The sequence below is a fragment of the Wolffia australiana genome, chromosome 12 (genome assembly GCF_029677425.1).
Source record: "Wolffia australiana isolate 7733 chromosome 12, ASM2967742v1".
Classification (NCBI taxonomy): domain Eukaryota; kingdom Viridiplantae; phylum Streptophyta; class Magnoliopsida; order Alismatales; family Araceae; genus Wolffia; species Wolffia australiana.
The window spans coordinates 11286027-11296869 of record NC_135846.1 but is presented as its reverse complement, the minus strand read 5'-3'; the positions used below and the strand labels follow the sequence as shown (position 1 = coordinate 11296869).

The window sequence follows — 10843 nt, the reverse complement described above, 5'->3', positions numbered from 1 at the left end:
ATTGGATTCTATTATAATTTCATGTTAAAAATATATCCCTACGTGGACAACTCAGTGAAGATGTTTACTTGAAACTATCATCTGGCTATGATATACCTCCTGTAAAATTGTGTCACCTACAAAAAGCACTCTATGGATTTAAACAGTCATCGTGGGCATGGTTTGAACGATTCACATAGGCGATGAGATATTTAAGCTACCAGCAAGCTAACGATGAACACACTCTTCTATCATCACTCGACTTCGAGTAGCATAGTTATTCTGATTGCACATGTTGACAACATCCTTATTACTAGTAACGATTCTGCATGTATTGATTTTTTAAACCAACAACTAAGCCAACAATTACACCAACAATCTGACAGAAAAATATTTGGAGAACTTAAATATTTCTTAGGTAATGAAGTAGCTCGTTCATCTAATGGTATTACTCTTTCTCACCGCAAGTATATATATGATCTATTAGATGAAACATGGTGCTACCAATGTCTTCCTATTGCCACTCCTATGTCATTAAATCTTAAACTTAAATCTGATGATAAAAAACCTTATATTGATCATGTGGCCTATTAGCCCTTGGCTGGCAAGCTGATCAATCTAGATCATATAATACCTGATATCTCATATGTTGTTAATGTTCATCCCTAAAATTTCTGATTTGCAGGCAGCTTATTGAGCAGTTCGATACTTGAAAGGGACTATTGGCCTTAGTCTTACATTATCTCTAGGTAAGTCACTATCTCTTGAAATTTATACTGATTTGGACTATGCTGGTAAATTGAAAATCTACCGTCGTGTACTATTCTTTTTGGGTGAATTTTAGTTACACGGTGCAGTAAGAAGCAAGCTGTCGTCTCATTATCTAGCACTGAAGCAGAGTTTTGGTCTCCTGCCAAGGGGATTTGCAAAACACTATAGATTATAGGAATTATGAAATATAGATTCTCTCCTGAATTGCTGACTATGCTTCTGTGTGACAACAAGTTTGCCATTAGTTTGGCCCATGAACCTGTGCAGCATGATTGGACCAAGCATATGGAGATCAATTGTCACCTTATTAAAAAAAATTGGAGTCCAAGCTTATTATAGTTGAATACATTCCTACTCGTCAACAACTTGCATATATTCTCACCAAGGGTCTCTCCCATGATCTACATGAGTTTGCCGTCTCCAAGCTGGGAATACAGGACATCCATTCTTCAGCTTGAGGGAAGGTGTGAAATGGCTTCTCATCAATGGAATTAGCCCATAGGCACACAGTTTAATGCACTACACGTTAGACTGACCATTACCTTGATGTATGGGCCTTTTTGTGTTTCTTTGGCCAAATAACACACATATATATTGGAGCCCTAAATGGGTGTTGTAAGGGGTCGTTCTTGAGATATTGAGTGTTTTTTCTTCTTCCTTAAGGCTTCCCCTTTCTCTTCCTTCATTCTTCCTGGAGAATCCTTGCTCGTGCCACTTTTAAATTGAGAGACCATAGTCAAAGTTCTGGTGGTAAGCCAGATTTTAGATTAAGGTTAGGCATATCAAACATGCTTATTGTTTCCCGTCCGACCAGTTTTAGTGATTGTGAATGCCATTTATGATGTGTTTGTTTGATTTATTATTCATGATGTCCATAGATTTTTTTTAAGGTTACTTGGATGATATTGATCGTAGGCTCCTATTAACATTTAGGATTTCGTTCATTCTCTTGATATCAGAATTTCTCCAGCTGGAGATATTCTAGATAATGTGCTTTATAGATCTTAACGGCAGTGGCATAATGATGCAGGTCATTGCATGACAAGCATCTTTGTCGATGTACAATGCTCTAAGTAAAATTTACTGATTGATTTATGGTTGACCACCATTTTAGATGGTCTTCCTAATTTTTTAAAACAAACCAAATAAAAATTATCGTGATTACGGATATGTCATGAGTATTCAGATTTCCATAGCTTAACATGAAACATGGGGTTCACGAGGTTTTACTGAATTTAATGCATGGAAACCTTTGTTTAAAAACCTTTACTTTTTATTGATTTGACATATTCGGCATTTTCCATTCAAGCTGAAAGGAACTTCTATCCTTGTGTTTTCGATGTGTTTTTTGTGATGCTGGCTTTATTTTGTTCATCAAATACTTTTTTCCAAATATTTTTTTGAATTTAATGGAATGACCCAGTTATTGCTTTCATGGGGTTTATGAGGGTTTGATGATTGTGAAAGAACTTAATAAGCTTTTCTAATTGTATGAAACTGACTAGTATTGTTCCTATCTCTTTTTTCCATCCTTTTCTAGCCAGTTTAAAAATAAAAGATAACCAGGTTGTCCTTAAAAAAACATGAAGAGAAAAAGACAGTATTGCGATAGAAAAAAATAATATTTAGCCATTTATGACTGCAATTTAGTAATCCATTTTTTCTTTTGAATCAGCGTAAGCGGAAGACCAGCCTGTGGGGAGACCAGTGGAATCTGATGAGATGGATCTTTCATAGCAGCCAATTATACCTTTGGAGCATAGTTGTCCCAACAGCAGACTGTATACAAAATAATCAAGCATGGCGAATCAAGGATAATATTTTTACTTACATTCTTCCATTGCAGACCCAGCCATCTAACCCTAACCACCCTCTCAGAAACATGGGTTATTTTGCCTTTAACTTCAACTATGTTGCAGATAGTGCAGTATAGACTGATTTAACTCTTTGTTTGTCTTCATCAGCCTAATAAAAAAATAAATTATCGTGTTCATGATTTTGGATTTGAGTACCAATTCAGGATATAATGCCGTTATTTAACCACTCGATTGTTTGCTCAGAAATGGATTGTGTGATTTCAATGAGTAAAAGCATTTTTTAAGAAGACATTTCTAACTGCATTAATATTCTATTACTACAATCTACTATGATATGGTCGTTTGACCAATCTTTATTTACAGGCATTTGAGTTTAAGAAATGTAGTTGGAGTGCTACTCAAGATAGAAAAACTTATCCTGACAACATATCTTTAACCAAATCGACAGCTATTTTGGCATCATAATAACCATATGATTAAGACTGACATTATTTACTGCTCACCAATATCGTTCTTCATTCGAAAATTCAATCAATCAGTGTAGAAAAACTCAGATGGGACCCTAGATTTCTGTTTGAGGTTACATTCATTGCCTTGTGCCCTCCAACTTGTCCTTTCTCTAGTTGGCTTCTTGCGATTGTTTTTCTGAAATCCATTTAACTAGTAACAACTTGCTCAAGGCCTGCCTCATCATGAAGTCCCCATAATTTAAATAATAATTCCCTTCTCCGATGCTTCATGCCTAGCTTGAAAATCCTTTAATACTCTAACTAACTGAATGTCATCTCTTATATTCGTTAGTTCACATTACAAATTCAATATCGAAAATCATCAAAAGTTTTGAAAATATCTGGTTTAAACCCAAATTGTTTTTCGGTAATAGAAACTATTCGAGCACACTTATAAACGATAACTCACTAAACTTTTATTCAAAATCATTAAAGCTATGAAAAAAATTATACTTCTTGTTGATTCATAGAAAGCAGGCTTTATGTAATTGTGAATAATCAGATGCACCGATACTCTTACATCGTAGGGAGCGTAAATAAACGACGTTACCCAATATGGCTTATTTATCATCCGTCGTGTGAGAGTTGTTGGATTAGTAGATCCTCTCGACCGAAGTTTGTCCAGTTGAATACAAAAAGATAAGTATATTTTGAAAAAGGAATGCCTCTAGGTGTCTTCAATATTTTAATCTTGCCCAATATCATACACACCCGATTATTCAACGGTCCAAAGTCTCCATGAATGTTATTACTTGCACCGAACTATCATTCATGTTGAATGCTTATAAGATGATGCATAAACATATAATATATTTAATGCGATACGTCAATGTCTTAATTAACAGCGGAAAACGATGCCTCAATGTTGTGGTTGAACCCGTTGTTATTGCGTTCACTTCCCCCGTTCAATTCTCAAGTCAACTCAATCTTAGACTGTTTTGACGGATCTGGAAAAGATAAAGTTCGACCGTTGGATCATCAATTTTGAATGCCCATTAGATGATACATAAATATATAATTTATTTTATGCCACATGTCAATGTCTCTATTAACAGCTGACAACGACCCCTTGTTATCTCGTTCACTTCCCCGTTTACTTCTCAAGTCAACTCAGTCAGCAGACAACTTGACGGATCCGGAAAAATTAAAGCTCGACAGTTGTGCCATGGTGACATGTTTATTTAGGCCTCCAACCATGGTAATGTGATCCAAATAATGCAAATTATTCACCTACACTGGGTCTATCAATAATTATAAAAATATGCATGGGTGTGAGTTTACCATAATTTCGATTGCTTAATGAAGAAATTTTACTAGTGTGGGATGGTACTTCATTGCATTATTTCAGACACTTCACATGGACGTCTCTTTCGGAGTAGACTGGCCGACTGGGTATTCTATGAAACATATCAATAACGTTCACCTGCCCACATCCATGAGCTTTGAATGCTCTAAAAATTAAAAAAACCAAACAGGCTGTATTTGCCTATTGGCTCCAAAAAAGACGATGGAATTCCGACCCTCGCTGTTTGGGTTTTGAAGACTTTTAGAATTGTCAATAGGGGGCCAGGAGAAACTTCCAGCATGATCCGAAACCAGTATATCTCTCTCTCTCTATCTCCATCATGGTCCAAAACTCGTCTCTACTTTTCTCCCTAACTTTATTTTAGATTTGCACAAGGTTACAATTTACGGTGAATAAAAATCTTGGTCGTGGGGACATGAAACAATGCCCTGTCCAATTAACTTATTTCTATCTCTCTTTCTCTACTTCTTGATATCTCTCGCTCTATATTTGAATAAAAGCAATCTAGCAGCCAGTGAGGACAGCGGAACCATCGAGATAAGCTGGAAACAAAGCATAGTCCAGTATTCTGATTTTATCTGTATCTAAACTTCTTTCTATAGCTCTCTCTAGATTTGCATGAGAGCAATGTATCTTTCAGTATGGAAACCTCGGTCTCGAAGGCTGGATTGAACTGCGGAGCTGACAAGACGAACTGGAAATAATGCCACTCGATTACCCGTATTTGAATCTCTCTTCTCTCTAATATTCTCTCTAAATTCAGATTAGAGTGCTATCTATCAGCGAGAGGACGGAGGAGCTATCGAGATGAACCGGAAACAATGGACTATTTATCTCTCTACATTTGCCGATCTCCATCTCTCTCTCTCCGTTTCTATATCTATCTCTCTACATTTGCATGAGCTAGCAACCTATCATTCAACGCACAGTCCAATACATGTACATCCATCTCTCTTTCTATAACTTCTCTCTCTCCCTATCTCTATATTTGGATAAGTATACAAACTATCATTCAATAGGACGGTGGAGCAATTGAAATGAACTGGAAACAACGAACAGTGCAATACCCTTACATCCATCTCTCTGCATTAATTATTGCATCTCTCTCACTCTCTCTCACTCTCTCTCTCTCGACACTTCTTTTAATCTCTCTCTCATGATTTGCATAAGAGTGCAATCTATCATGCCGTATAGAAACCTATTCGAGGGGGGGCCAAGGAAGTGGGACCTGTCAAGATGAAATGGAAACTATGGTCCACAGAGAAGGTGTATTAAGAATAGAACAACGCCACGCTGTACTTCTTAACGCGACAGCCAATCACTTCATCAATTATCAGGAAGGCCCTTCGTCTTCAGCTGGCCCCGCCCCAATACTTACTACGTTGAAATAGACCATTACTCTGTGTAGTTACCGTTTTGTCGGATGACCGCCCTCCTCCAACCATCTTTCACAAAAACAAAAAGAAAACAAATACACCATTACTGCCACTTCCTACCTCATCCAACTAACTACACGTCTCTCTAAACTCTCTCGTTAGTCACCACCCGCCCCTCTATAAATAGTCTGAGAAGAGCAACCCAGCGTTATTCAATCTTCTTCGATTCCAGCAATCTCTCAAACAATCTCGCTAGGCCAATGGCGTTTAAGAGAGTCCTCCCCATCCTTGTTCTCGTCGCCGTGCTGCTGCCCTTGTTGGGCATGACGGGTGAGTGAAGAATTTTGTAGCTTGTCGCGTCTAAGTATATACTATTTAATCTGGGTTATCTTTTGCGGTGTTGCAGAAGCTTCGAGGGGTCTGACGGAGAAGCCAGAGGTGAAGGATTCCAAGAACTGGGGGTTCGTTCCCGGGTTTTGCCTGAACCCGAGCCCCACCACCTTCATTAGCTGCACGGAGTGCCGCGCTTTCTGCGCTCAGAAGAACTTCATCGCCTGGACCGTCTGCTTCCCACGTTGCTGCCCTTGCACTTAAGCAAGTTCCCGTGCAAAACGAGTCCCTTGGCCTGCGGATGTTTGCCCTCCGTCCTCTTCTGTTTGTGCACTTAAATAAGTGATGTCAGTCGTTCGTGCTTCCTTTGTAATGTAGCTTGCCAAGGTCGGGATCAAAGATCTGCGGTTATTTTTCTTTGCTTTGGGTTTTGTAAGATTCATTGCCCGTCGTCCTATCCACAAAGGGTGGGTCGTGTTGTAATCTTTGAATAAATTGAAACAAAAAATTCTTCTATTTTTCCATGTCGTTGGTCATGTTTGGCTGTGATTCTTGCGGCATTGGTCTTTTGTGGTCCAGATAAGAGGGTTGGTAGTCATCGCGTGGTCGTTTACTGCATTGATATTGTCGGCATTCTACAACAAACTCCTAAGAATTCTTTTTGGCATCGGATCTCGATCTGCGGTGACAAAGTTAGTTGTATTTAAGACTGTAGGCCTCCATTAGCTTGTGGCGTTAACGCATTTAGCTGCATAACTTAGATGGAGATGAACGTTACCGGAGGCCAGACCATGAATGCTTAATTACATCATCTGTGATTGATTCTTTCATGATGCTTATTGTCCACACGTTTTTCAAGAATAATGTTGAGTTTCCTGACAAAATGAAAAATATTTAGGCAAATATTATGAATCATCATTTTAGGTGAGTTTACATAGATAAGAATAATGTTGAGCTTACAAATGCTATAACTTCTATGCATGCTATTTTTGCGCATTAGATAATAATTGAATATTTGATTTTATTGCCTTTGTAAATTATAATTCGCCCAATCTAAGAATCATACCAGTAAATGGGGCTACATTTTGAATTTTCTTGGATTTTAGATGTGCAATACAGTTATTTTCTGGTATCTTTGGAGTGAATGGCACATATTTGTTTAATCGTGGGGGATTCAATTTGGAGTTGGTATGCAGCTTATCTGGGTATAAATGCACAGGAAGAAAAAAAAAATCACAAATGATAGAAACCTTATCAATATAGACAATGCCTCTTATTACATGGACCAAGTATTGATCGTTGGATCCTTTGGAATTTACAATCAGGGGATATATAATAGTTTTGGCAGATTACATATCAAGGTTTTCAAGGAAGGTGCATATCATATCTATCTAATGATACTTCTTATCTAGATCCTGGATTTAACAATTTGTTTGATTATAAGAAGGAAAAATTAAGGAGTCTATTGATTTTTATTTTTGTTCACTCAAGGTGAAAATTTTCTGCTATAGTCCATCATGATTTGATCAATCAGTTATTTCCCTTTAACTAGACCTTCCTCTGGATTGCCTATTGACATTTGAGAAAAACATAACATGATGTTGACAACCAATTCAAAATGTGATTACATCATCTAAATAAACTTTAAGTTTAATTTTTTAGTCAATGGAATGAAAGAGTCTGAAATAATTTATAGAACCTCATTTACTCTCTGTAAATTCCATCTAAAAATTTATGCATCATTTTCTGAGTGGACTTACCAATTTATATTAAAATATAAATGTAAACATGAAACTTTAGAATTATAAACTTTATAAGAAATTAGACGATGTACATAAAAATTACATGTATTTTGTTGACTAAAGTTACCTAGACCTTAGACGCTATTTAAATTAGTATACTTGATTTAATTTGATTAAAATAAAAGTCCATTAATAACTGAGCAGTCACAAGAAAAAAAATTGAAGATATTTATTTAATTCTTATGTTTTGTCACCTGGTTCAGCGGGTTGAAAAATGCAACTAACCATTCACAATTCATGCTTGACAGTCTAAGGCCTCTTTTCAAATCTATTATTTATTATAACATTTAATACATGTAAGAAGAAACATGTATCACTGGCCTGTTGAATGAAAATAACTGCTATTGTGTGAGAATTTTACATAAAAATGGTTTTTGTGTACGTGGGTGTGGAGTTTATTTTCAAAATAAGTCATTTTTAAATCATATTCTTATAAATTATACTCGGTAATCATCAGTTAATTTCGAATATTCTACACTTCAGTTATCTATATTGTACTAAAAATGGTAATCAATAATATATATACTCTAAATATAATAAAAAATCAAGAACATATGTATAGAAATAAAAAATTAATTGTATTTAGAAAATACTACTAAAAATGATACGCTTGACGATTTGTATTATATGAGATACTTTGCTTTCAGGTAGATTTAGCTTAGAAATATGATTTAAAATAACATAAAGACATGCATTTAAATATTTCTCTCAACAAATAAATAAATACCATTTGCAAAAAATACCAAATGTGGTTTGTAAAAGTGCTGGAGGCTCAGTGTATTTTATATCTCCAGTATTGTTCATTTATCCTGTTTATTATGTAGGACTACATGGTAAATACTACCAATTAACTGTATTCATCCAAAACCAATGACGCAGGGGCTCTGGTACGACCTAGATGTTCCAGGGCAACCTTGTTCTGATTTGTGTAAATCATTGAACAATACTTGATTAATTTTAAAATAAAGAAAACAGATTACATGGTCTCAACAGACCGAGAGAAAGAAACAGAGAAACCGCGCACATTCCAATACCCGTATATCCATATCTCTCTCTTCACTTCTGGCATCTCTCTTATCTCTCGAAACTTCTATCAATCTCGCCCTCTAGATTTGCAGAAGAGTGCAACCTATGATACCTTATGAAAAACTAGGTAAACAAGGGCGGCATGGGAGGGAGAGGTGTCGTGATGAACTGGAAACTGTGGTCCATGAAGAAGCTGCCATATTTACAATAGAACAACGCCACTCCTTACTTCTTAACTACACGTCCAATCACTTCATCAATTATCATGAAGGCCCTTCGTCTTCCGCTGGCCCCGCCCCCATATTTACTACGTTGAAATAGACCATTACTCTGTGTGGTTACCGTTTTGTCGGGTGACCGCCCTCCTCCAACCATCTTTCACAAAACAGAAAAAACAAATAGACCATTACTGCCTCTTCCTACCTCATCCAACTAACTACATGTCTCTCTTAACTCTCTCGCTAGTCTCCGCCAGCCCCTCTATAAATAATATGGCAAAACGCTTCGTTTTCCAACAGAGCAGAGCAAGCCCGCGTTATTCAAGCTTCTTCGCTTCGAGCCATCTTTCAAATAATCCCGCCAGGCCAATGGCGTTTAAGAGAGTCCTCCCCATCCTTGTTCTCGTCGCCGTGCTGCTGGCCCTGCTGGGAATGACGGGTGAGTGAAGAATTTTGTAGCTTGTCGCGTCTAAGTATAGACTATCTAATCTGGGTCATCTTTTGCGGTGTTGCAGAAGCTTCGAGGGGGCTGACGGAGAAGCCAGAGGTGAAGGACTCCAAGAACTGGGGGTTCGTTCCCGGGTTTTGCCTGAACCCGAGCCCCACCACCTTCATTAGCTGCACGGAGTGCCGCGCTTTCTGCGCTCAGAAGAACTTCATCGCCTGGACCGTCTGCTTCCCACGTTGCTGCCCTTGCACTTAAGCAAGTTCCCATGCAAAACGAGTCCGGTGGCCTCCAGATGTTTGCTCTCCGTCCTCTTCTGTTTGTGCACTTAAATAAGTGATGTCAGTCGTTCGTGCTTCCTTTGTAATGTAGCTTGTCAAGGTCGGGATCAAATATCTGCGGTTATTTTTCTTTGCTTTGGGTTTGTAAGATTCATTGCTTGGGTTCGGGTTGTACTCCTTGAAAAAAAGTGAAAAGAAAATAATTTCTTCTATTTTTCCATTGCGTTTACCTTGTCTGGTCCTTCTGCCATGGATCTTCTGCGATTCTTCTACGATAGGTTTTTTGTGGTCCATATAAGATTGTTTGCACTCAGCGATTGGTTGTGTACTGTGGTCAATCATGTTCGGCCTTCTAAACACTCACGGAAAGTCGTAAGAGTATTTTTTTTGCCTCAGATCTCGATCTCTGGCGACAAAGTTTTTGGAATTTAAGATTGTAGGTCCCCATTAGCCTGTAGCGTTAACGCATTTAGCTGTATTACTTAGGTGGAGATGAATAATGCCAGAGCCAAGACCAGGAATGCTTGGTTACATTATCGGTGATGAATTCAAGAATAATGCTGAGTTGCCTGACAAAATAAAAAATAGTTGGTCAAATATTAAGAATCATCATCCTAGGTGAGCCTAAAATTCATCATTATCGGAATGTTATTACTTCTATGCATGATATTTTTCGCGCAGGAGATAATATTTTAATATTTGATTTTTATTGCCTTTCTAAAATATAATCGGCCCAATTTAACAATCATTCCAGCAAATGGGGCTAAATTTTGAATTTTCTGGGATTGACAATGCACGTTATAGTTATTTTTTCGTATCTTTGGAGTAAATGACACACATTTTTCATCGTCGGAGTTGGTATGCAGCTTACGCGGATAGAAAGGCCTGAGCAGAAAGAAATCATAATTGATAGAAACATTATCAACATATACAATGCCTCTTATTGTATGGACCAAGTCTTGATGACTGGATCTTGAGGATTT

General features: G+C 37.4%; 2 long non-coding RNA genes across 2 annotated transcripts; both read left to right on the top strand.

The window, feature by feature from the left end:
* Window positions 1–5930: 5930 nt before the first annotated feature.
* Window positions 5931–6604, top strand: LOC144710365 (uncharacterized). Its single transcript, XR_013583269.1, has 2 exons — window positions 5931–6088; window positions 6165–6604. It is a non-coding gene; the product is annotated as an uncharacterized LOC144710365 (long non-coding RNA).
* A 2808-nt stretch (window positions 6605–9412) lies between these two features.
* On the top strand, window positions 9413–10072 carry LOC144710364 (uncharacterized). The gene is made up of 2 exons (XR_013583268.1): window positions 9413–9573; window positions 9650–10072. It is a non-coding gene; the product is annotated as an uncharacterized LOC144710364 (long non-coding RNA).
* Window positions 10073–10843: the final 771 nt, after the last annotated feature.